A 27,983-nucleotide genomic window follows, 5' to 3' on the forward strand; every position below is an offset into this window, starting at 1 on the left:
TGAGTGCTCTGAAATCTTGATGGCGTTAGCTGGAGTACCTCAAGGAAGCGTACTAGGCCCCATACTATTTTTAGTATACACAGCAGATATACCAACACCAACTACTCGAGGATCAATGATAGCCCCATTTGCAGACGACACAGTTTTAATATCATCTAACAACAATGAAGAAGCAGCAACAAAAACACTGCAAGATACGCTATCAGCTACAACACAATGGTTTGAAAAATGGGGCACTGAGGTCAATAAAGACAAAACACAACATATAACATACGCAAAGAGAAAATCTGCAAGACATCCAATCCGAATTAACGGAGAAGACATAAAAATACACTCTAGTGCAAAATATTTAGGCCTAACGATTGACTCAAAACTCACATGGAAAAAACACATACTGAACAAGAGAAATGAGATGAAAAACAAATTCCGACAACTCTTGTGCTAGTAAAATTGTAACTAAATCCTACCAAAGATAATAATGTTCTCTTCCAAAGGGAAGGGACATTTTAATTCTAAACCCTAATACCAATTACTTATTGTTAATATTAACAGATCGTAATTTATAATGGAAATAAAAAAAAAATAATTTTTCGGGGGATCAACCCCAATTATTTTTAGTATTTTCCAACAGCATTTATATATTTATTTATCAGATTATGACTTTCCTTTAAGAATAAACAAAACCCTTCTGCTGCAGCTTTTGATCCTGGCAAGCAAAGGCTGATATTCACTGTTGTAAAGTTCACAAAAGTTCTATTATTCTCCAAAAATACTTAAAAATCTCCAGCCATCTTTTTTCAACTAATTTTTGATTATCTAACGACAGTTTTATCTTGTGCGAAGTGGAATAGTTTTTAACAGAAATTAGTTCCTCAAACACAACACTGTAATCAATATTTAGTTGCTTCCTGCTCCCCAATACAAACATTCTATCTATCTCTAAACTATCACCTATGCAAACACTTCAACTTCTTCTTTGACTTAAGTAATCAACACAACTTTTATAGAACCTGTCTGTATATTTTTCCATATGACTGATTTTAATTGCATTCGATTCGTTTAGGTTTTATATAATTTTTTTAACAACCAACGACGATAAATGTTCATCTTAACGTTGTCTTAACTTAGATTTGAGCTCTTTTGTTATTCGAAAAATTTCAGTCACGCACCTTTTGAGCCTCAATCTTTGTTATGTAATTTTGAAAATTTACTCGGCTCGCAAATTTCTACACAAGGATTGTTAAAAAACATGTTTTTAAATTTTCGGGCATTTCATTTGGAATAAAAGCTACACTTGGCTTTAAAGATGCGTCTATTTGGGGCCAGCGACTTATATTCTTGCGGTGCCATTAGAAACTCTATTCCTCAGAGTAGACATATAAACTGTCCGTCTACAACTGCATTCCGGTGTGTATGGAAGAGAGACAGGTAAAAAGAAGCAACATAATTTCTTTCCTTGTTAAAAGTAAAATCTTGGTCAATAATCTGCTGTGATAATTGACGATGAATGAATTAATTCGAAAGTTGCTTGGTCAGCACTAATCTACGCATGCCTACTTATTTAACCGGATATAAAATTAATGTTCGGTTGAACATAAAATGCTCTTTGCTTTCCTCTAGACAGGCACGGACACTATTGGCTACATAATTCAAGCTGCCGCATAGCCAATGGTTATCAAAAACCTTGAGGACAGCAGAAGGAATCTCTACATGGAGATACTTGCGGACTCAGCAGTAAATCTGACTGTATATAATCTATAATTGAACTGAACCTAAAAGAAATACTACTACTCCAAACTCATTGCACAAAATATGTTGTACGCTATCCTGAAATGAATGCAGAATTGTGTAATTCTTTATAATATAGTATTTATAATTATATTCCTAATGAAAGTGATTAAATATATACCTTGGGCTCACATAATAAAGGCACTTTATCTTTTTATATTTACTTTATTGGCACTGTGCGCCAAGTGTCCGATGCGATAGCAATTAATCGTCATCATCATCTTTTTAATTACAATATTCACGAAATTTTCAATGCTAAAGTTTTTTCGTTAATTTCTATGAAAATATAGATCATTGTATGGCAAAACCTTACAAACTTTTGTACAAAATACTAAAAAAACTTTACAAATTACAAAGAATTGTCTTTAGAATTCGCAGCACTATAAAAAAGTGTAAGCCTGAAGTCCCTTAAAAATCACGCTAATTTATTTTCATACAATGTTGATAGTTCTCTGCCGTATACAGCAAGTTTTCAAAACTATTGTAGTGTATATCGAAGGCTTGTCATCATTTTTTGTTTCATGCCATTGGTTCCGAACCTGGGTTCTATTCAGAAAATCACTAATTTTGGTTTTATTTCGAAAAATATTCAGTCGTGAAAAAAGTGATAAAATGGTCGAATATAACTCGTGCAACTTATTCTTATACGATTTTTTAATAGAACCTCAAAAAATATATTTTTTGATAAGTACGTGCATGATATTTGCATTACTTATAAATTGGGTAATTAAACGGTTAGGTATCTACAACTGCGGAAAAATACACATATTTTTGAGACTTTTTTTATATTAGTAGAACAGGGTAGTAAATAAAATTTATGAAAACGGTCCTGTATTGCAAACTGCATAAGTTTTTGTATTATAACCTATCGGTTACACGTTTTCACGCCGACAAAGCCTGTTTTGCAGCAATTTTCAATTTACCGCAAGGAATTTTTTTTGTTTGTTTTTTTGCTAAAAATTGGTGGGAATATTTTTGACGTGATAACGTCTTATAATTCGATTTAGCCGGCTGCACGCACGAAAAAATGTGTCGTTACCTTGCTTATTTGTCGTTACCTTGCTCATTGCCGTTACCTTGAATGAACTGCAAGCGAAAGCGCGTAACGAACAAAGCAAACGAACTGCAACGTTCGACATCTTGCTCTCTCCTACTTAAGGGAGCGTATATATGTATGTATATGCGCATATGTACATATAAAAATTCACGTATTTGTATTTGCATATGCCTTCTTATTGATTATTATTAATTTGATTTACTTGAAGAATTTAAAATAAAACCAAGTTTGTTAATAATACCTGTTGTTTTAATGTTACTATTATTATTTTTTTTTATTATATATGAAGGAAAAAATGTATGGTAATATTTACCATATACCTTATAAGATATGTTGTATACTAATATATTATATGTATATAAACATGCATATACATATACAATTTGGCGCAATTTTCAAAAAGAACAAATCTATATGTAAAGATGCATACAAGTCATATGGACATATCAAATATACGAATCTATTCCGTACGCAAGCAAATGTAAGCTAATGTTTGCAGTTCAGAGAGCGCGGAACGAACGACAAAGAGCACAATCGGCCCCCGCGTTCGGCAACGTTCGACATCTGACTCTCTCCTACTTAAGGGAGCGTATATATGTATGTATATGCGCATATGTAGGTATATAAATTCACATACTTGTATTGCATATGCCTTCTTCCTGTGTGCATGGTAATGAACCACTTCTCTGTTGAGAATAGGACGATGATAGAAAAAGTAGGAAATGAAAGGGAGTGTTTCGAGTGTAAAGTGTCTTGAAGAAGGCAAATCGATGATGGTGCCTCTTAGTATTGTTGTCTTATTAACGTCTGATGCACAATCGAAATTGAACATATCTTTCATGAATTTGATAAATGTTTCGTCATTTTTCACGTTTGTGTAAATGTAACTTGACCTATTCCATTGCAATTCCATTTACCTCCTCCTCTATATCCATACAAAATATCTATCAAACAAATAAAATTAAAAATTTTGAAAATTGCAACCATTCCATCAATATTTTCTTATGACGTTGTCACGTTAAACTATCGTCAGTAAACCGACTTTACAGACAACCTCTTTTTAATTTTAATGGTGATTTTATGAAAATGCAGTTCTTTGTTTTTTTTGCCGACGGTGTTCCGTGTTGGCTTCGATATGAAAGAAATGCTGCGCATTCGTTATATGCAGGAAATGAACGAGCCCACAAGAAAAAAAATTGTAAGTCAATCCATTTTTTAACCATTTTAAACCTATTCCAAAATATAATTGGCCATAAAACAGTTTATTCGAAAATTTCCTAAAAATTCTGATTAAACTGAATGAAATTGTGAAAATGTTGAATTATTTTGATTAAATTTGCACAAAATTTTAAGCTTGGATTTATATACAATACTTCTGTAGTAGAATGGATTAATTTTTTCCAAAAAATATATCCTAATTGAACCAGAAATAAATAAGTTGTCAACGCATGATTTCAAAACAACCGATCGATTCCTGGCACTATGATCTCAACGAATAATGTTTTGCATCACAAGCAGCGCCTAACTCACATTGACAGATTTAAGCTTTTAGCTGACTGTACTACTCTGCATTCGCTTTGCACCACTTTGAGGTGAGTCACCAAATAGGTTGCCTTGGTATTTTGTAGCCCTTTCACACGCTTGCAATTTTATAACTGAAGACGTTCTTTGTTGTTTTTTATGTTTTCAACGGCATGGATACACCACCATACACAGAATTTCGTTTTCCTCCATTTCTTTCCTGGTTTGAGAAAAACTTCAAGTTTTCTTGCAAACTTCATCCTTGAGCTTGCATAATATGTGTCCAGGGCCAATGGGACTGGTGGCAAATGTGTGTAGTTGAAGAATTTTTATTCAATACTTGAAAAATTCATAGCTCTTCCATTAACGTATATATCTGGCTATTTGTAAGATTTATTAAATATGGGCAGTCCCCTTAATGTGCGTGTGTGTGCAATTTTTATTGCGTTTTATGGCTTCTGATTCAACTACGTACTTTGCGCAATAAATGTGAGCAAAGCTTATTGCAAAAGCTGATCATAAATACACATTAAATATTTCGTTTATTCGGCATTATAGAGGTTTTATATTGCGGTAAAATCTACTCTTTAATCGTGCAAAGTAAGCAATTCGCTGGAGAAATAGCAAAATGCATTATGTCAAAAAGTACTAGAACATAAATTAATTGCTTAATCATCAACAAATATTTCCTCGCCTTAAAATAAGCTCTATTCGAAACAATACACATGCCAACGACTAGTCCATTTATCAAAGCACCTTTTAAACGCGTTTGAAGAGATCTTCTTAGGCTCCTCCGGCAAATTCTCCTTAACACTAACGGTACCGGTGTATCACGTTATGAAATAATTGTTTTTTTCAAAACAAATTTTTAATTTTTTTAATACATAAACCAACCACAAAAAAAAGGCAGATTGCTAAATTTGATAATATATGAATTTATATTATGTAAAGTTAAATTAACCAAGGCACAAATAGTCAGTTTATATTTTTAAATTCAATTTTTTAACCGGTTATTTAACACTATCGACTCAAAGCGGCGTCCGTGGAGTGGCAGCTTAAGTTTTGGTAAAAAAAAAGTCACGGAGGGCTAAATCCGGTGAATACGGTGGTTTTTCGATGATATTTGTCGAGTTTTTATTGAGCCTTATGAGCCTTATGAAACGGTACGTTATCATGGTGCAAGATCCATGAGTTTTCTTTCCACAAATTGGGACGCTTCCTATTCACACATTCTCTCTCAAACGTTGCATAACTTCCAAATAATATTCTTATTTACCGTAGAACTATTTGGTATGAATTCCGAGTGCACAAGATCATGATAATCAAAGAAAACGAGCAGCATGACGTTCACTTTTGACCGACTTTGACGTGGTTTTTCGGGTTTCGGCTCATGTGGATAACGCCGTTCAGCCGCCTGTAAACTGGTTTACATGACAAACTCATATACCCACGTCTCATCACCTGTTATGATGCGCTGGATAAACGCTGGTTTTGAATTCACTTGCTCAAGCATGTCTTCAGCCACCTTCTTCCGATTAATTTTGTGAAAGAAAATCAACTCTCTTGGAACGAGTCGAGCAGCCACGCGTCTCATGCGCAATTGATGGTGTCAAATGTTGCCTTGCCTTCAGCTCATGATATTGTTGCTGTAAAAGTAACAGTAAATATCGTTTGTGTTTTTACTAATATTGCTGAAAGCCAAATAAAATTGGTTTTTCTTAGTTTTTATTGCCGATTCAGTTTCAGTTGCGCGTAATATCTCGATTGAAAATGAAAAAATGGACGAAGTGCGGATTTACCATTAGAAATGCGTAAAATTGTTATTAAATTGTACTTGGAAAACAATTCTCTGCGCGAAATCGGCAAAAAAATTGGCCAATCGCATTCTACGTTGCGAAGTTTTATTGCTCATACTGGTAAATTGGAAGCTAATCACCACCAAGCCGGAAGGCGAAAAATATTGACTCCACGAGAGTAGATCAGTCGTGCAAAATCCAAAAGTAACCTCCTCGGTACTATGCCCAAAATATTCAAGAGCTGCATCTGCAGCAGGAAAAAGGGTATGGATTGATTATAAAATGGACAAGCATCTGTATTTAAACATTTCGAAGAATAATTTGCATGATAGTTCCGTTAAACTGGGAGTGGATTCTAAAGCGTTCTTGTTTCAATAAGACAATGACTCAAAAACACTAATTTTATCTCGTGCAAGAATAGTTTATTTACCACGGTAAGCTGTAGTCGAATGGGTTGGTGCGTGACAACTATTCGGAATTCAAAGAGAGAACGTAGGTTCGAATCTCGGTGAAACACCAAAATTAAAAAAAACATTTTTCTAATAGCGGTCGCCCCTCGGCAGACAATGCCAAACATCCGAGTGTATTTCTGCCATGAAAAAGCTCCTCATAAAAATATCTGCCGTTCGGAGTCGGCTTGAAACTGTAGGTCCCTCCATTTGTGGAACAACATCAAGACGCACGCCACAAATAGGAGGGGGAGCACGGCCAAACACCCAAAAAGGGTATAAATCGTGCTAAGTATCATGTTTATAAACTGTGAGTGTACTATTAAATTGTGTGACCACTGTACATGTGCATGTAAAAATACTTGTACAAACACAGATATCTATGGGAAATGTCTGCCGAAGTATTGGAAATTATTTAGGAAAATTGCTTCACAGCTCAAAAAGACCAAATAAAATCAACACCATATTGGAAAATTTGGAAAGGAAAGGAAATTAAGGGCAAGCCCAAAGGAAATTGACCTAGCAACCCGAACGGTTATGAAGCTAAATTCACTCAAATTAACTAAGATTACTTATTTAGCACTTTCTACTGCTTAAAAGTCATTCGCTATTAACTGCTGGTAAGTGCCAGTAATATAGGAAAGCTGTGAGTGCATAAGCCAAAGGTCGAGAAATCGGTAATACTCTGGAAGTCGAACAAATTTTCAAAGGCAATTACCGAGCATGCACATGTGCTTACACACAAATACTATACATATATTTATACATTGTAGGTATGTATGTACAAATTTCCAGCACACGTCTCTTAGCCTTTATGTGTGACGAAATTCTTAAACACTTAACCCACGGCGAATGACCGCTGGTGCGTACAAGTAAACACATTGGCAACGCAATTGTCAAGCGATATCTAGGCTAACGGTGAGTACAATCACAAAACTGCATGTAAAAGTATAAGTAAGTACATATATATACGAACATACATACTTATATAGTATATATGTGTTTGAACTTTACCCTGCCCTCTTATCGCCGTCACGCCGACCGATTCATTCATCGCTCTTTCGCTTAGATTGTTCATAATGTATATTACTATAATACATAAAAACTGCTCTACTTAGCCCAGGGGAATTTGAGGGTTAGCAGTTGACGCTGCTGAAAATAAGATATCTTTAATGGGACATTCCCTCGAATTGCCGCAGTTGAAGCTGAGATTGCATATGTGAAATGGGTTGAGCTATGTAAGCTGCGCCGCTCAATTGAATGACAATTTCCAGTTTAATTTGGGGCTATCGCAGGCTGATGGCCAATTTCCTATTATTTCGGTTACAATTTGATACTAAAATTTTATTTTTCACTGAATTTGAGAGTAAATTGAGTTGAGGTTTTGCTGACCAGTTGATGATTTCAATTTACAAACTTAATGAGTTACAAAGAAATGAAATAGCGAGGGGGCTTTCGCATTTGTTTATATAATATGTGGGTTTGTTCACATGCCTTAGAAGATGTTATTCGAGGATTTTTCGAACTTTAAGTTTAGCAAAAAAAATAAAATGGATAAAAATTAAAAATCGAGTTATGTAAATAAATTGTATTTTTGTCCATTGTTATCTTTTGCAATAACTGAATATGACAAATAAATTGAATTTTTACAAATAAAAGAATTATCCAGCTTTTTGGCATGCGAACCAGCTGTCTGGCATATAGCGCTCTGGGTATAAATTTACACGGGAGTTCCTGAACAACCGATTGGCTGGTCTGAATGGGCTTGGCCAATCGTCCATTAATCAGTAAACAGTTTATAATCTTCCTTTTCGACTACCACCGAAGATTATAATATATTCAAGCTAAGAAAGTTAGAAAACTCTGCGTAAAAGAGTGAAATAGAGTAAAAAATAGTTGTACTTAAATAGTCCCCAAATATTGATGTACTATATGCTGAATATTCTTCTGAATATTGATTTGTACTTAAATTTTACTGCAAAATATATGCAGTTTGAAGAACTAAATTTAAAAAAAATTCCATTAAAAAATGAGTACCATATTTTTTATAGAAACATCCCGTGTAAATTATTTTTAAATGCTTGTCTGATATGCATATCGAATTAGAACTAATAAAACTCATGGCTGTATCCCCTGCGTTATTCACCATGGCAAAACGTCTACAATCCCGGAAGATAATTTAATTACAATAATAATAATTGTTTCTGCAACACACAATAGAACAGTCCTTATGAGGAGCTTACAAAGTATGATGTTTATTCATCGGCAGAGAAAACTCTTTGCTCCATTGGCTGCTTAGTCCAAAGTGGCACTTGTTGGTCAGGGAAATTATTCGGTCGAACTCTAAGTTGACACTAGTATTAGTTTTAATGGTGATTCCCAAGTCAGCGTTGATGTGGAGGTCGAAGACCGAACTACTTTCACTGTTTGTTTGGTGAGGCGAAATACTTAGTCATTCTCTCAATCACCGTTTGCTTCACTTTTTTTCGAGTTTAAAAAATATGGGATTAACGGATATACCGATTTGCAGTTTATAAAAGATGGTGCATGGGCGAGTTAGTTATTCATCTCGGACAAACTTTTCCAGAACTAGAGGAAAAAAGGTAACACCATATAGGGACTGACCCTACCGGGGATGAAATTGAGTGAAATTCCAACTCGATTTTTCTGCAGCTTTAAAACTAATCACAGTCAGACATGAAATAAGAAACCTAAGAGCACTACAAATAGCTTCTTTTGCCTGCATATCTGGCCAACTATAAAATTTGTGTAACATATTATACAATAAATCGCACACAGACGCTTCACACAACTTAAAGCGTAATATTCTTTAGCTTTCTTAATAAAAAGTTAGCAAACCAGCATATCATTTTGTCACAATTGACAGAAAAATAAGGGAAAATTAATCTAAATCCTTTTAAAAATCCGTCATCATAACCAATTCATCAAGAATTTGGATATCAACAGCACCACAACAACTCTGACAAATGCGGTCATAAATATTAGCAGGGGAGATGCCGCCATCAAACCACGAACTGCACGCCGCATGCTTGCAATTGATCACATTTGATTTCGTGATTAGTCGCTTGTGAAATCTTGTGGCCAACAACAACAAACCAAACGACCAGTAGCAACAATGCTGACACAACAACAAAAACTATTGCAAATGTCAGCTGCAGCAATATTTATACGCCTCATTCAACTGCGGCTCCCCTTTTGCCTCGACTGCTGCCGTTGATTCTGTTCCTCCTGTTTCTACCGATTCTACTGCTGTTGCTGCTGTCTCTGATTTACTTGTTAGTCATACGCCCCGACTGCTTGGTGTATGACAATGACAATGCTTGTTAGCTTGCATAGCAATTCACAATGTCCAGCTGGGCGTGATGCAAGCTCACAATAGCGCACACATTCACGAGCACAGAACACTTGGCAGCACTAAATACAAGTACAAATAAATTTCTTCTTGACATGTGTACGGTTTGTATGTATGTGTGCGTGCACGTCAAGCATCAATGCAATGGCTCTTCGCATTTGGCTTTGATTTCAAGCATTGTTCATTGAACAAAATAGCAGCAGCTCAGCGACTGGCAAGAGCTTCACACACAATCCAAGTATAAAAATTTTATTCTGTATACATTTGTATGCATTTGTCTGTTTTATTATGTTTCGGAAAGCAATTGCTTTGTGCGTGCGTGAGTATGTTTTCTACAATTTATATGCCTGCCATGAGTGTGTATGCATCTGAGTTATGCATTTGTTCCAGTTTTTCCATGTGTTGGACTACTTCTGCTGATTTTCAAGCGTTTCTGTGTTGGAAAAAAATGTATAGAGACTGCAAAATGCATTGGATTCATTGCATAACTAAGCGACAATAAACTAATTGAAATAAGGGACATTTCCAAATAAAGTGTTCATGGCAGGTAACATAATTTTTATTTTTTTTAAGCTATATTTATATTCTAAAATCATTTATTACTTACGTGAAAATCTGTACAAATTACGAAAAAATTGTATTTTTTATTTAGCATTTTTACTAAATATTTTCCAAACTGTCTCTTTTTATTAAAATATGCAAATGTAATTAACAAGCTCGGAAAATGTTAGGACAAAGTCGATGGTTTTCGCAGTTTTCCTTAAAACAACGACTTATAAACAGCAAAAATAAGGTTTAAAAAAGTAGGTTTTTATAAAAAAATGTGTTCGATGGTTTGGGCAGTTTCCCTTGAACAAAAATTTATTAACATCAAAAAATAAGTTTTTTAAAGGTTTGCTAAAATTTAGATTTCTATAGCAAATAAGTTTTTTATAAAACAGTTTTTACGAAGAAACATTTTTTTTTTAATTTTTTAACATTCACGCTTAAGTAACTAAAAGGAACTCCTAAACAATTAAAAACCCCCTAAAATGGCATTTAGGAATTTTTCTGGCACCACAGGCAATATACTTTAAGTCTAAAGTGGAACACAAAGCTCTGCTTTTAATCAACTTTTATTCATGTATTTTTCCACTACAATCATAAATACAGTTACTCAATGATCTATAAATTCTAGTTTTTAGTTAATCAAAAAGTGAATATACTCACATTTAAACTTAAAATTTAAGAAAAAAAAAACAATTTATCTCCATAATTGAGTTTTTGGCTTAACATATCTTTGACTAAACTAATTAATCTCAGTATTTGCATATACCACTAAAAAATAATTGGCGCGTACACTTCTGTACGGAAGAACACCTTCCTATTTATGGCGTGGGTCTTCATATTGTTCCACAAATGGAGGGATATACAGTTTTAAGCCGATTCAGAACGGCGAATGGTTTTAATGAGAATCTTTCTCATGGCAGAAATACACTCGGAGGTGTGTCATCGCCAGTCCAGAGACGACCGTTGTTAGAAAAAACTGTTTCGAACCTACGTTCTCCCGAATGTTAGTCATGCATCAACCGATTAGGCTACGACGGCCGAATACATATGACGGTTCGTATTCTATACACACATGTCATTTAGTTGTCTATATTTTTTCTATAGCAATGTATGTATACTTATATAGATGGTAAATACTTTTCATTCATTTTTTTCGTTGTCTTACATTTTATAATTGTTGATGCTTGCTTTTCGAAGTCGGTTTTCTTATTTTTATTTTTTTAGATATCTAATAGCAAATTTCATATAAACTTATGAACAAAATGAGCATTTTTTTTTCTAATTATAACTGAGCAATAAATTTCCAAATTTAATCGAATAATCGGATGTACGCAGCGCTCTAACAAGAACGCAACAAAAAGTTCACGCAAGTGATTTAAATCCAAATATTCAACTGTTGTTGTTGTTGTAGCAGCAACTTTGCCCTGTCAGTGTAGTGTAATCACCGGTCGTCTTCGTGTAGCTCATATAACGATAGGCCCAGGAAACTTGCTGTATCGACGGGTTGGGTCGAGAGGGAAAGGGGAGTGGGTTTGATGGGGCATGTGAAAAGGTGATTAGTGTCGTGCGGGGTGCCTTCACATGCTGGACATATGTTTAGTATGTCGGGGTCGATTCTGGATAAGTAGGAGTTTAACCAGCTACAGTATCCAGAAAGTAATTGTGCCAATGTTACGCGGGACTCTCGGGCAAGGTGGAGCTCTTCATCTGCGACGGGTGGTGGTTGGACTCCGATGACGGCGTTGAATGTCGTTGATTGTCTGTCTGTACACTGTCCAATCCAGTAGCTGTCTGTTTGTTTTATCCTGGATCTCCTTCGTGTAGTTAAGTAAGTGACTCCTGACATGCCCGGGAGCTGGGTCAGGCTCCAGCAGGTGAATGCATGGGTGAGAGCAGTTTATTATGCTCCTTCACAGGTAGCATATGGGCCTCGTGATGAAGATGTTGTATTGGGGGTATTAGTAGACATCCTGTCGCAGTCCTTATGACAGTGTTTTGGCAGGTATGTAGCTTCGTTCACTGCGAATCACTGGTTCCAGGCGACCATACAGCCGCAGTATAGTTTAGAACCGGTCGGCTTATTGCTTGAAATTCGATAGCAAAATTTTTTTGCCTTTACCCCAAATGCTGCCGGCAAGCGATTTAAGGACCTTATTGCGTTCTTGTTCTGTACTTTAGTGGCAATAGCGGTTGTGGGCGCTGAGAGGGAGAGCAAACTGTCGAAGGTAACTTCCAATATTCTGGGGTTATTTACAGTCGAAATTGACGTGTCAACGACTTTCACCTTAAGTTGCACCTTGACCTCCTTTGTCCAGGTGGTAAAGAGGGTCGCCGTGGACTAAGTGGGAGAAAGTTGTAGGTTCCTCGCAGTGAAGAAGCAAGAAAGGCAGGCGATGTAGACATTTACTTTGGCACACAGGCCCACAATGTCATTATCCGATGCCATTATCGGCAGTCGTCTGCATAGGAGACCAGGGAGACTCGCTCTGGTGGCTGGGGGAGTCCCGAGATATGGAAGTTAAAAAGTAAGGGTGAAAGGACACCACCCTGTGGAGCTCCTTGCTTTATTTTCCTCTGTTTTGAGATTTGGTCTCGAAATAGCACCGCCGTATGACGACCATTCAGCTAGTTCGCGGTCCACCTCTTCAGCCCTGGCGGGAGTGTCGACTGTAAAATGTCATCCAGAAGCATGTATCGACTGACTGTATCGAAAGAATTATTGAGGACCAATGCTACTAGGACAGTTCTCTCGCAGGGGCGGTTTTGGTTGAGCCCGCGGCTTACCTGGGTGTTAATGACAGTACGTGCTGTGCACTCTTCAGAATCCACGCTGGTGTGAGGCTGTAGTCAGATGTTTCGTAAAGGGTGGGAGTAGAGGCCCATTGGTTGGCAGGTTTCCCAGATTTCAGTAGTGGGGCTACTCTCCCTGATTTCCTCTTCTCAGGAATACTGAGAGTGGCCATAGACATATTGAAGACCCTAGTGAAGTATTATACTCCTAAATAACCCAGCTTTTTCAACATCAGTATGTTTAGTCCGTCAGGGCCAATGGATTTATATGGTTTCATATGGTTGATGGCCCCCTAAACCTCATCGCTGGAGGAAGCAAGTGTTTGTGCAGCCGTCTGGTTACCGTTGAAGGTGTGCTTCGTTGGGTTCGACAGGGACCTTACGGTGGACCAGAGCTTGCTCACACCAGAGGTGTGGTTGCAGGACTTCAAGTGCTCTTTCATTTGGTCTGCTTGTGTTGTGTTGCCAGTTCCCGGATCTCCAAACTGAGATCCTTATGTGCGGATTCACGGGATCGGCCTGGCGTAGGCGATCACGCTCGTTTACTAGAACAGCTGCTTCAGCTGGGAAGTTTGGACATATGTCGCGGATCCTTCCAGCAGGTATGAAGCGAGCCGCAGCGGTTGTGATCACCTTTCGGAATGCGCGTTCGCCTGTGCGCAAATCGGTGGGAATGGGGAGAGCGGCGACGCTTTATTAAAGTTGATGTATGACCGGTGATCCGCGGAAACAAAGTCGACAGATTTCTCGGCTCATTTTGCTGATTTAGTAACCTGAATGGGAGTAAGAATTTTCTATTCAATAGGTATGAGAGTAGTATCAACAAACATAAAACAAAACACCAAAAAAAAATAAAATAATCTTTCGCAAATGCAAACTAAAGTGCTTCCAATAATTAAAAATGGTTTTATTGGAGGTTTATTATGTGGATGATAATACTATAATACTGTTTTTCATGTTGTGTTCTTGCCACCATAAAATAACTTTAAAAAGGCAGATATCAAATAAGCATTTTGCTTGCCAATAATAATCCTACAGTAGTTTACTGCCAAAATACTGCAGCAATCTCTTATAGCTAAAATTTTCCAAATATATTACCCCAAAAAAATGTTTTTTGTGCTATTTTTATTTAATTTTTTGTATTATTTATCTTGAGAGAAAAACCGAAATATTGTAATTACATACTCGTATATAACAAAAGTAAGCAAGTGGAAAACATACCATAGCCTATGGTGCACACAGATTTACTATTAGTTGTGACGAAGCGGTGTCAAATTTAAAGGCGCGGCAAATGAAATAAAACTATCAAGACTAAAAAACCTGTAGTGAAATAGTTTATATAAAGGGTGGTTAAGTTTCAAGGGCCGGTGTTGTTTTGAATAAAATAGAATTTTTTTAGGAAATTATTGTGATTTCTCTTTTTAGTATGATAATATTGGTATGGCTCAATTATGTATGGAACAAAATATCGGCCAAATGGCTGCCGCGGCCTCGGCGGCACACCTCCATCGGATGGTCCAATTTTCGATGACGCTGAGGCATAATTGAGTTTCTATGCCGTTAATGTGCCGAATTATCTCATCCTTTAGCTCTCAAATTGTTGCTGACTTATTTGCGTACATTTTTTCTTTCAAATAATCCCAAGGAAAGAAGTCCAACGGTGTCAAATCACATGATCTGCGCGGCCAATTGACATCGCCGCGACGAGACATTATTCGGCCGTCAAATTTTTCGCGCAAAAGAGACACATATCGTCCACATCTATATCTTTCAATTCAGGCCATAAAAAGTTCGATATCATCTCACGATAGTGAACACTATTCACAGTAACTGTCTGACCGGCCTCATTTTGGAAAAAATACGGCCCAATAATGCCGCCGGCCCATAAACCGCACCAAACAGTCACTCTTTGAATTGGTTTTTCGGCAATCACTCTTGGATTATCATTCGCCCAAATGCGGTAATTCTGCTTATTGACGAATCCACTTAGGTGAGAATGTGCGTCATCACTGAAGATGATTTTCTTCCCGTTTTCATAATAAGCCTGAATAACTTAGACGCGTTGCTCGAATATGTGTCTTTCCATGGTTTAAATTGAGTTAGTTTGAGATTGAAAAATGTCAAATAAAATGCAGAAAATAACTTGACGTTTAGGTTTGGCTTACATTCAATTAACAAATTACATTCAAATTTAACCAACCTTTATAAACAAGATAATATAGGCAAAGTGTACTCAAATTGTGTTATAATTTGAAATTTTTAATTCTTTAAACTTTTTTGAATTGAGCAACATGACAACTTGCTAGATTCTTATAAGTTTTGCATCACTATAGTTGTATCTCTCTAATAGCGAATGCTGTCAAATTCATGGAAATTTCTTTATCCCCCCATTTTCACTTGAAAATTACATGTACAGACCTTTTGTTAACTGTCGTTCGTAAGCTATTGTTTCACATTTTCCAACTCTGATTTCTCATTTCTCAAATATAAGTTGTATTTTGTCTTGTGTTTTGCCATAAACAGTTATGAGTATTTACTATTTCTACAAAAGTAGAATGAAATCATGGGATGTTTAAGGTGCTTTTATCATTAGCTAAGCAAAATTTTCCCTAAGAGTTTATTCGTGAACTCTGATACCGCTTACGACAAGCTTCGCAAACAGTTCGTTCTGCTCTGCTAAAAATATCTGCGCAGTGCCCAGAGCCGTAGTTTGACTGTTAGATATCCGTGCAGCGAGACATATAAATAAATTTAGCGGGAAGCAATAATAATTTTTACTTTTCCAAATATTAAAAATAGCTTATTGCAAGATGCTGTAAGTTTATTTGTGGGTGGTATTTAATTTCCCACATTACTTCTCCCGATAAAGCTTCATATCCTCATAGTATGAGATGCTTATAGCAGATTATCAGAGTTACCCTAATATTTCTTAATGTCTTCGAAACTATAAACAATTCTTTTATCTTTTTATAAGCCCCTTTTTATATATTAAGTAAATTCCATTGCTATCCAACAAATCTGTGTATACGCTTCAATGTATCTTTGTGTAAAATGTATTATGCTCGCATATCCTCATAAAAAATAGCACCACAAATACGCATCTTACATACATTCCTTTGTATACACATAATGATATGAAATAAAATTACAATAAAAAAGGCAAAGGATGAACATTGGTAAAAGCCAAAAAATATGTTTGGCCACAAGTTGTGGTTAAATTGTTAAATTGTGCATGACTACAGATATGCAGCAAAGTTCTTTGAGAAAACAAGCAACAGTCAAACACATAAATAAAGCGAAACTAAAACTTAGCAAAAAAATGTATGTATGCATATATAACGGGTGATTTTTTAGCTATTATATTTTCAAACAGTTGGTTTAAACATCTGATGCACGTTTCGAATTTTGTTTCACTGTCAAGCATCTTCAGTTTGGCCTATAATTTAACCATGAAACGTCTTACAAACGAACAACGCTTGCAAATCATTGAATTTTATTATAAAAATGCGTGTTCTGTTAAGAAAGTTTATCGCGCGCTTCTTCCATTTTATGGTCAGTTTAATCGACCCACTGAAGCGGCTATTCGAGCTATTCGAGCTATTGTGACTAAATTTAGAACGAAATTTACATTATTGGACATCAAACCACCAACACGCTTACGTAGAGTGCGAACTGAAGAAAATATCGCAGCTGTATCGGCCAGTGTTAATGATGGCCATCATTTATCGATTCGTCGCCGTTCGCAGCAGAGGCCCACTGTTACTCAACAACATTGAAAGTTTTGCGAAAGGATTTAGGTGTGAAGCCTTTCAAAATACAGCTGGTGCAAGAATTGAAGCCGAACGACCTACCGCAACGCAGAATTTTTGGTGAATGGGCTCTTGGAAAGTTAGCCGAAGATCCACTTTTTTATCGAAAAATTGTGTTCAGCGACGAAGCTCATTTTTGGATCAATGAGTACGTAAATAAGCAGAATTGTCAATTTTGGAGTGAAGATCAGCCAGAAGAATTGCAAGAGCTACCAATGTATCCAGAAAAGGTCACAGTTTGGTGCGGTTTATGGGCTGGAGGTATCATTGGTCCATACTTCTTCAATGATGCTGCGAATCGTAACGTAACTGTGAATGGTGAGCGCTACCGTGAAATGATATCCAATTTTTTTTTTGCCCAAAATTCAAGAGCTTGACTTGCATGACATGTGGTTTCAGCAAGACGGTGCTACATGCCACACAGCAAGCGTCACAATGGCCTTGTTGAGAGGCGAGTTCGGTGAACATTTTATTTCACGTTCGGGATCTGTCAATTGGCCACCCAGATCGTGCGATATAACGCCTTTAGATTATTATTTGAGAGGCTATGTTAAAGCTCATGTCTATTCAGACAAGCCTGCTTCAATTAACGCATTGGAAAACTACATTAAGGCATTTATAATAGTATGCCAAAATTGGACTAAGCGGATGGACCACTTGAAGCGCAGTCGCGGTCAACATTTGCATGAAATAATCTTCAAACATTAAATTCTATGGACTGTACTATCGATTTAAATAAAAATTTCATGAATTTTTTTTTAATTTTACGTGTGTTGTTTTGAAAATCATTCCTATAGCTCTTAAAAAACCACCCTTTATAGGTAAATACAGCAGTAAAGTGAAAAGTGCAGCCAACAGCTGTGAACCGCTCCTTTGGCGGCATTTGGCACATTTAAAAGCCATTATCCTTTGGACCCTCGCTGGCATTCTTATAAATGTGCCCGCTTTTAACACATGCAAACACACTTATTTTTTATTTTATGGGAACCTTTCTTGGCTGCACAAGAATTTCATTTTGTTTCTGCTGGTATTTGGAGCATTTTACAATGTATTCATTAAAAAGGGAAATATATTTCAGATGGGCCAACATTACAAGGCGCGTGTAGAGAATAGAAGAAATCTCAATTTGTCATGGCCATTAAAAAACACAATATGCCCACAGCAACTACTTTTATTATGTTCGTATCAAATAAGATATAAATTGTGCTAGTATTGGCGACAAGTGATTTAATTTTAATTTAAAATAGGAAACTGAGATTTTCTCTTACAGTTTCCTTCATTGAAATAAATTTGAAGTACTTGTTTAACTATTCATAAACTTTAATGTCTATCCGTAGGCATTTCGTAAAATTGAAAACTTAATGTATCAAGCAGGGCGGTTAACAGTTCACGCCAGTTGGACTGGCAGCTGTCACAATTGACATTTACTTCACACCAAACCACTAATGACAATTTAATTTCAAGTATTTTGCTTAAGTGTGAGGGAAGAGAACAGAACAGAATTTTCCGTATGCTGTTGAAAGGGGCTTACAAAAAGTAGATATGCTGCAAAGGGAAGAAATTCAGCAGTGGATTACGCGAGAGTCTCTCAAAGGTAAGTTGCCTAGCAAACAGGCCCTAATGACGGCTGTTATACTGAAAATGTGTTTCACTTAGCAAACTATTTAAGATGCAGAAGAAATTGCATCAAATACTTAGCAAAGGATGGAGGTGGTACTTATTTGCATATTTATTGTATATACACCATACGAAAACATTATAAGACTAATAAACTAGAATCCGCTTGCAAAATTTGTTGCTTATTACAGGTAGTAACTTCTAAATAGAGAGTGTGTTTAATTTCAGCAGGTCTACTTAATTTATTTAAAACTAGCTATAATTTTGATTTCCCGAACACTTCTAATGCTAAGTGTTTCTTTCAAATGGAAATAAGTAAGACTACAATTTTGGTTCTTTTTAATTTTGAAACAATTTCTAGCATTGTAATACCTCTCTCTCTCTCCATGCTAAAATATATCCGTTCTCAAATTCAGACAAAGCGCTTCCACGTTTCATATTTTATGTTTCTAAACCAAAACAAGCACACAAATATGATGCCAGATAAAGCGATCAAAAACACTTACAATAAATAACTTTAACGTACTAACTTACATTGAACACTTTTAAATTAAAAGCGAACGCTTCGGTCTTATAATTTTTCGCTTTGCACGGAACAAGAATTTGCGCGTTACTAAAATAACAGAAATAAATGAAACATACGATCAACGAAACAATATTAGGACGTTTTCTATTATCGCTCAAGTAGATTTAAACCTAATCAGCTAGGTCTTATAATATTTTCGTCCGGTATATATATTTATATATATATGTATATATATATATATGGCTCCTAATCACCCTTGAATAGTATCTCTATGGTTTCTTCTTGTATGCACCCTGCGGCAAAATTATAAAGACACTATTATTTTTTGTTTCTGATTGAATTATAGTTCATCTTACTTCAGAAACCATATAACGAAAATTTCTGAGCTTAGTAAAAAAAATTAAATTGCATCCAATTGACATCCAGTTGACAGTGCTATACTCTTTATAATATATTATAAGGGTTTTTTTTTTGTTTTTGTTTTTGTTTTTGTTAACAGTGCTATAATTTCTTTAATATAAAGCGTTTTTCAGTAAGAGCGCTTCAACTTTTTTTTGAATAAAACACAAACGGTTTGACTTTTTTACTTATTTTTTTTTTTTATTATCGAGTTTGAACATATACATTTAAGTATGAAATTCGATTTCTTTTGCATGACCACCGCGTGCACGTTTTACGAAGTCCAATCGTTGAACCCAATTTTCGACCACTCTTTTCGACCGGTCCATTTCTGGAAATAATGCGCTCATCGAACTTACTCTTCAACAAATCAATTGTAGCGTGTGCTGTGTGGCTTGTGGCCCCGTCTTGTTGAAACCACATGTCGTCTAAGTCCATACCATTTAATTGCGGTCAAAAATAATCGTTTATCATGTCGCGGTATCGATTTCCATTCACAGTAACGTGGCGATCGTTCTCGTCAACGAAAAAATATGGGCCAATTACGCCGCCGGCATGTAAACCGCACCAAACAGTGATTTTTTCGGGATGCAACGGTGCCTCATGAATCACGTGTGGATTGCTTTCTGCCCAGTAACGCATATTTTGCTTGTTGACAAATCCATTGAGCCAAAAGTGAGCTTCATCACTGAAGATGATTTTTTGGAATTTTTTGGATTTAAAGTAGCAGCAACAGAACGTTTATTTTCATAAAAAATGTGCACGATTTGCAATCGTTGCTCAAGTGTGTAGCGTTCCATGATGAAATGTGTACTAATGAAGTTTACAAATGACAAGCGAAAAATAAAAAATATTGCGTCGTTCGCCCTCCCTATCGGAAAAAAGTTGAAGCGCACCTATTGAAAAACGCCTTATAAGGAGTTTCGAAACTTTGCACCTCCGACTGGTAGCTACCACTAACTCCACGTACGGCTTGCGTGCTCTTAGAGTCTGCTCAGCGACGCGGTGCTCACCTCAGCCGTCATATATCCATTTGATCTGGTAGCGCAGCAGATATACACATCATAAAGCATATCCAAAATCAAAGCGATCCCAGATCCCAGATAAATTGCCAAAATATTTGTCCATGAATTACCAAAAAAGAAAAAATCACATTAGTCATATATAGCTTTTTGGTGGAGTTTCACCAGGACGATTTGAAGTTTTAGCCACCACTGCAGCCTCTCACGATCGCAATGAGTGCAAGTTTAGAGTGAAAATATTTTATTTAACCGTAAACGTATTAACTGCACTTTTTAATGAACAATGTTCAGAAACATTCTGTTTATCCATTTTGAATACTTTTAAAAAATGGTGAAACTGGATTTTGGTAGGAAAATTTTCTTTAATTTTTTATATGGTGTAAAATTTGTGGAACAACATCAAGACGCACGCCACAAATAGGAGGAGGAGCTTGGCCAAAGACGGAACCTGAATTCAGCGGTCTACTGAAGCCAACTAACCTTTTCTTGTTGAAAAGCGTAATGTTACATAGTGTTATTGTAATGTAAAGAAAATAAAGTTATGCAAGCAAGCGTGGAAGTTTATCCATATAGAGCTGAATTACAGCACTGAACACTTGCCCACTGAGCACACTCAATGGCAACAACGATAGAGATATTTTTTAATAGAAAAAGCTATAATTGATGACCATTTTCAAAAATTCTACAGAATACAGATGTTATAAAAAACAAGTTTCGCAATCGAAGTTAAGTCCAAACAGGAGAGAACTTTTGTGGCCGCACATGGCCAAAATTCTGTTGATTTCTAATCATTTGCATAATTTAAGCAGAATTTCATATATTAGAATTTACATATTGTCAATATTTTTAAGCCAACCAATATTATTTCCGTTTGTTACGTTACACTCTTGCTTGTGTTAATTTTAAGATTAGCATTCTGTGTCTTATTTCATCCTGGCTACGCCGTTTCTGATTGCCATTCCTGCTGCCCATCTACTCGCATCTATAACTAACGACACTGTTCTTCTCTAATGCCTGTCATGCAATGGTAAATATGGCTACAATGCTGCAAAAACAATAAATACATGAAAAGCTCTATAGAATCCTTCACCCTCCTCTATTCGCATTATATGCTTTAGATAGGCATTAATTTTTACGTCACACACTGTTTAGTTAGTCTGGCCTGTCTCCTGCTTTTCCCCTCGTTGCTGCTTCTAATACCTTTTGTAGTTGATGCTGAAACAGTAAATGGAAAAGTAGTGCTTATCAGATTAATATACATACACACATTAAAGATGTGTTTAATTAGTGTAGGTAGTTGACATAGAGGCGTAACTTCCATTGGAAAGTTTGTTAATTAAATGTTACGTATACGCAATGGCATTTGTAAAATATTTACCCTGTTACGAAATACAAAGGAATTGACTTGTGTACGCTTACTCAAAAGCTAGGAGCGATATGCTTTGAATACAACTGTTACTCAATACTCAAAATGAAGCAGAGCTAAATCGAATTCACATATGACGTAATACGAGTATATGATTTTAAAATTGTATGCCAGAAAAATCAATTACCAGCGTTTGCGACGAACCGATATTCTGTGTGTATTGCCTATAACATATCGTAGGCTTATTTTTTTTTTTTTTTTTGTTTTTTACAAGAAACTGAATTAGTTGGGTGGAAATCATTCTACAGACATGTGTCAATTCAGGTGAACGTTATTTATCTGATTTTTATCTGGCGTCTGAAGAGCTTGGGTTTGAAGTTTAAGGACTTGAGAATTTGAACTGATAAAACAAAAGCAAAATATTGTTGGATTTTAATAATAACGTTTATTAAATAACTGTTTTTATTACGTACAATCTATCTTAACTGAGCATTCAATATTTTCTAAATTTATTATCAAAATTTAAAGCAGTGTGCATGGGTGTAATTCAGATTTAAAATCTTTGTGGAAAATCATTCGGTATACACTTTCTTAGTCTACGCCGTAAGTTGGTGCTATTTATTATTTATTTGGAATCGTTATTTCGGCGTTAAGTGATTCATGATGTCTTGCCAAACATTTCTGATTCTATCGATATCGATATCTCATGCAGTTAAAAACACACCCTATAAGTATGTACACGAGGTATGACTATTAAAAGCGATCGATTTAGGTTTGAGTTTAAAATATATTAATCTCCCGTTCAATTGCTACCCAACCGCTTGCAGCTTAAATCATGTCCCACGCTGTCACATAGCTAACACTATCAAGTTCAAAGAATTCATTGACCTCCGCAATAGCATCCCACTAACCATAAGCAAGCAATTTCAACATTTCTCTGACGATTCTTTTGAGTTGCTTGGTAATACCAAAAATAAAAAAGCCTGTAAGGTGGATCTGGCATGATTGGAAAATCCTTTTTCGCCAAAAATGAACGAAAAATTGGCCGATGCGTTATCGTAGGGCAAGATCTACCTATCCTAAGCAATATGTTATTAACTCTAGCTGTCCATTGGATTCTCAGTCCTATTAATCACAGCAAAATGGCCCTCGGCTTTAATGCTTAAGGGTTATAAGGCGGCTATAAAGAGTCACAGTATTTCAATTTCTATCTGGTCTTGATCGTACAATTACATAAAATATGATAGGATATGATTATGCATAAGACTAGTCCGCATCTCTTGCTGTCGTTTGCAACCAGTCAAACTGCCATTAATCAATCAAATACCTGTCCTTCCCCTAGTGACTTATTGTCTAGGACTCTTTTTGATTCAGAGTACTTACTCAGCTCTAAGTTTAACCACTCAATAGCGGTCAGATACACAACATAGTAAAACTGTGTTAATTTGCTAACTATCTGAAAAAATTAGTGCTCCTTTTAAACACACAGGTCGGGATTGTTAGCACCTCAGTGTAAAACACAGTGAACCAATTGGTAGTTATGGTGTACAGTTTCGTAACAGTTCTATGTTACTTATTATAGGTTCGCTTATTCCTCTATCTGTGAGCAAGTAAACACGTAAGCCTTGTGTCGCAGTAAAATACCCAAAGGATAGAGTCCTAAACATTTCTGCTTTTAAATCAAATACCTAGCACAGAATACCTTTACGAAATGTATTATTATGGTAAACCGTGCCAAATGCTAATGACTTTCGAGAGTCTTACTGATTGCATCTTCAAGAAGACTCGTTAGCTTTTAACTGTATTCCTTGCCATACTCGCGTATTTGCGTAGTATAATCTAAAGTACTTTTTTTTTTTTTTGTCGGGACAACTAGCAAGTGCAGCATTCAGACATTAATTAAGTCCATTTTACTACACTTGGATTCCTTTTTAATTTTCTTTAAATCTACCCGATCTCCGAAGAAATCTGAGTAGATCTTGTGGTGCCAAGGAGCCAAGATGGTCGCTTCTTAACACATCAGTGCCAAAGACCTCAAACCTGATTCGAGCGGAGGCGGGGCAGACACACAGGAAGTGGTCCGCCGTCTCATCCTCCTCTTCCAAAGCTGGGCAGAGTACAATGTCTGAGATGCCCAACCTTTCCATGTGCTTTGCCCACAGAAAGTGGCCCGTCATCAGTCCAACCAGCCGTCTACACTCCCCTCTGCCTAATGACAGAAGGGTTTGCGACAGTCGATCGGACATGACAGTCGATCGGACAAGACAGGCCGTTAAGGAGTCAGAGGTCTCGTTACCCGCGATACCCTCGTGTCCCGGGATCCATGTTAGCATCAGGCTATTATGTCTACCGACATAGATCAGCCTGGATTTACAGGACTTGACTACCCCTAATGTGGTTGGAGGGCTGTCTAAGGCCATGAGCGCAGCTTGGCTGTCGCTGCAGACACATATAGATCTGCCTCACCATCGTTTTTCCACAACAAAGTTTATCGCTTCTTGAACTGCATACACCTCCGCTTGAAACACAGATGCATGCATTCTAAGAGCAAAGTGCAGTTTTGTCCCGCTGGATTCCACGTAGACCCCAGAGCCGGAGGCATGCTCGGTCCTGGAGCCATCCGTAAAAATGCGAAAACAGTGTTTGCCGGGCTCATTTTCTGAGTCTAAACTACTTAAATTGGATAGATTATCTTAACAGAAAACAGAACTTGGCCTCTTTCCAGTACCATTTGTATTTATACCGATTCGTGCCAATTTTGGTAATCGTTTTATATATTTTTTCTTATTTCCAGAGTTAAATTAAAGTTATTTTCACTGCAATGGTATCACAAAGCAAGAGTTTGCTTATTTTCGTCCAAACATACCCTCTATTAAAAGGACATGTATAACTTTTCTCAATTCATGCAAAAATACCTACATACTTTTCGTTTCGGTTAATATTCTCTTTAATCTTCTCTTATATGCGAAACTTATAAAAAGAAGCAGTCAATATTCACACATACATTTCAGTTTGGTAAAATCTCACATACACAATCGAATTGCACAGCTTAGCTTGATGAAAAAAAAAACTTTGCAGAACTTATTTAAAAATGCTTTTTGCTTGAGGCAAAAGGGTTAACCAAACACAACCGCAAAGACAAAAGAAATGAAAAATTAAATACACATGTGTAGCGCCTAAAAGTGTGCACGCTGCAAAAACAAAAGAGCAAACAACTGTTGGCCAAAGTGAAACAACATGAAGCAAAACTACATGGCAAAAAGAAATAACCAAAATATACACAAAGGTGCAAACAGAATTTGCCGCAACAGACAGGAGCCAAAGACTGAAATATTTAAAGTACTGCAGGCAAAATGCGAAAAATACCGTAAAAGAAGGAAGTAGAAATGGAAATATAAAACTCTTAAATCGCCTCTAAATATTCTGGTGTTTCATTTTGAAATTGAAAGTGAGTAACGAATTAGAAATTTAGGGATAAAATTTAGGAAAGCGAAAGCCGGTTAATTTAGCGTATTGTTGAATGCTGCATAGCTACAAATTCGAAGGCCTTTCATTTACACAAAAATGTTGATTTCTATACCACGAAATTCAAAATAAAAGTGTTATAAAAGAACCGATGGAAGTTAATAGCTCCGATTTTAATCGTTGGAGTCATCAGGACCAAAGTAAAGGAATGATGATTCCAAAATGACTGCTGAAGGGTTTTTTTTTTCTTTCCCTAAGTGATCTTAAAATCAGAGCATGGAGCCATCTGCATGTAAGTGAAAATATTATTCAGACTTCTCTTCTATCAAGTTCCACCTTCGAGAGGCTGCGGCTTTGCATTCGGGGTCCTCATTTTCGTTTCACTTTTACTCAGTGATATGAAAAATTCACCAAAAAACTATACAACTAAGCCTGAAAGACATATTATTATGAAAATTAATTAAAATAGACTTAACGGTAGAGACATTAATAAAAACGATATGACAGAAATTAAATAAAAACATTTAGATATACAGTAATGTCGGCACTACCCTCATTTAGTTTGTGTTCAAGTAGATAAGCTTTAGTGCCTTCATTCCAGCTTTTCATGGTAATTTTTGGAGCACATTGATACTTAGATTTGAAAGGATAATTTGCGTTAATTTTTATTTTTAATGCAATAGAACATAAGGCTACGATTGAGACGGAAATTTATATCTGTAAATCTGTAAACCTATTGCGGAGATAATGTGTGCATCTCGTGCCGGCGATTCGTTCGCACTGTGCTGGTTGATAGTTTATGATTCATTTATTTGCTTTTAGTTTTCGTTTTATAAAACTTATTTTACTATTAACTCTTCTCTTTACTTTATATTTTTGTAGAACCCAATTTACCTAAGACTTCTCACACACACAAATATGAAAATACTTCGGCTTCGGGGACTTTTTACCCAGGGCCCGGAGTTCTCAGAGGGGCCCGCACTCGAGAGTAATTCGAATTATATGAATTAGGTATAATTGGAAAGAGCCCGCATTTGCAAATATCCCCCGGGGCCCGGATATGCTCTCTACGGCCCTGACTATACAGCTTATTTAGTAAAGCCGCAACTCTGGTTTAATTTTCTTAAAGCAAAACTTTTACATTCGACCGAACTTGGCGCGATTTTTTCGGTCTTGGTTCGTGCGGCAGCTTCCAGTGAGACGATTGATCTTTAGTTTCGACGTCATAACCATAAACCCACGATTCGTCAGCAGCACTCTCCTGAGCAAATTTGGATCGTCGCGGACTCATTAGCAAAGTTCATGCGATGCTACTTTTGGTCGAAATTGAGCAGTTTTGGTATGAATTTCGCGGTGACCCTTCTCATGCCCAAATTATTGAAAACAATCGAATGGCACGAGCCAATCGATATGTCTAGGCCCTCAGCAACTTCTCTAACGCTGGCAACATAAAATCAAGTGTTCGTAGATTATTTGAATACTTCTGCATAAAACAGATAGGAAATATAATAGGAAATTCACAAAATGTGCATCCTCAAACGACGTTTACCAACCGCACAATTACATTACGAAAATCTACGCTCTGTGGAAAGTGTTCATCGCGCGCTCAGGGCATGGTGTTCGACGATGAGGCCCATTTTTGGATTAATAGCAAAATTGCCATATTTAGGCTGCCGAAGCCATTCAAGAACAGCCATTACAACCATTGAAAATAATCGTTTGGAGCGGCCTGTGAGCTAGAGGAATCATCGGCCCATATTTCTTCAAAGACGAGGCTAGCGCCAATGTTTAAAGAGTTTCTTCTTCTTAATTGGCGCGATAACCGCTTACGCGATTTTGGCCGAGTTTAACAAAGCGCGCCAGTCGTTTCTTTCTCGTGCTAACCGGCGCCAATTGGACACACCAAGTGAAGCCAAGTCCTTCTCCACCTGATCTTTCCAACGCAGAAGGAAGGTCTCCTTCCTCTTCCTCTGCTACCACCAGCTGGTACCGCATCGAATACTTTCAAAGCCGGAGCGTTTGTATCCATTCGGACGACATGACCCAGCCAACGAAGCCGCTGGATCTTTATTCGCTGCGCTATGTCTATGTCGTCGTAAAGCTCATACAGCTCATCGTTCCATCGTCTACGATATTCGCCGTTGCCAACGTGCAAAGGTCCAAAAATCTTCCGCAGAATCTTTCTCTTGAACACTCCAAGCGTTGCTTCATCGGATGTTGTCATCGTCTAAGCTTCTGCGCCATACGTTAGGACGGGCATGATGAGAGTCTTGTGGGGTGTTAGTTTTGTTCGTCGAGAGAGGACTTTAGTGCTCAATTGCCTACTTAGTCCAAAGTAGCACTTGTTGGCAAGAGAGATTCTACGTTGGATTTTAAGACTGACATTGTTATCGGTGTTAATGCTGGTTCCCAAATACAAGAAGTCTTTTACAACCTCAAAATTATAACTGTCAACA

Source organism: Anastrepha ludens, chromosome 5 (genome assembly GCF_028408465.1).
Source record: "Anastrepha ludens isolate Willacy chromosome 5, idAnaLude1.1, whole genome shotgun sequence".
Lineage (NCBI taxonomy): Eukaryota > Metazoa > Arthropoda > Insecta > Diptera > Tephritidae > Anastrepha > Anastrepha ludens.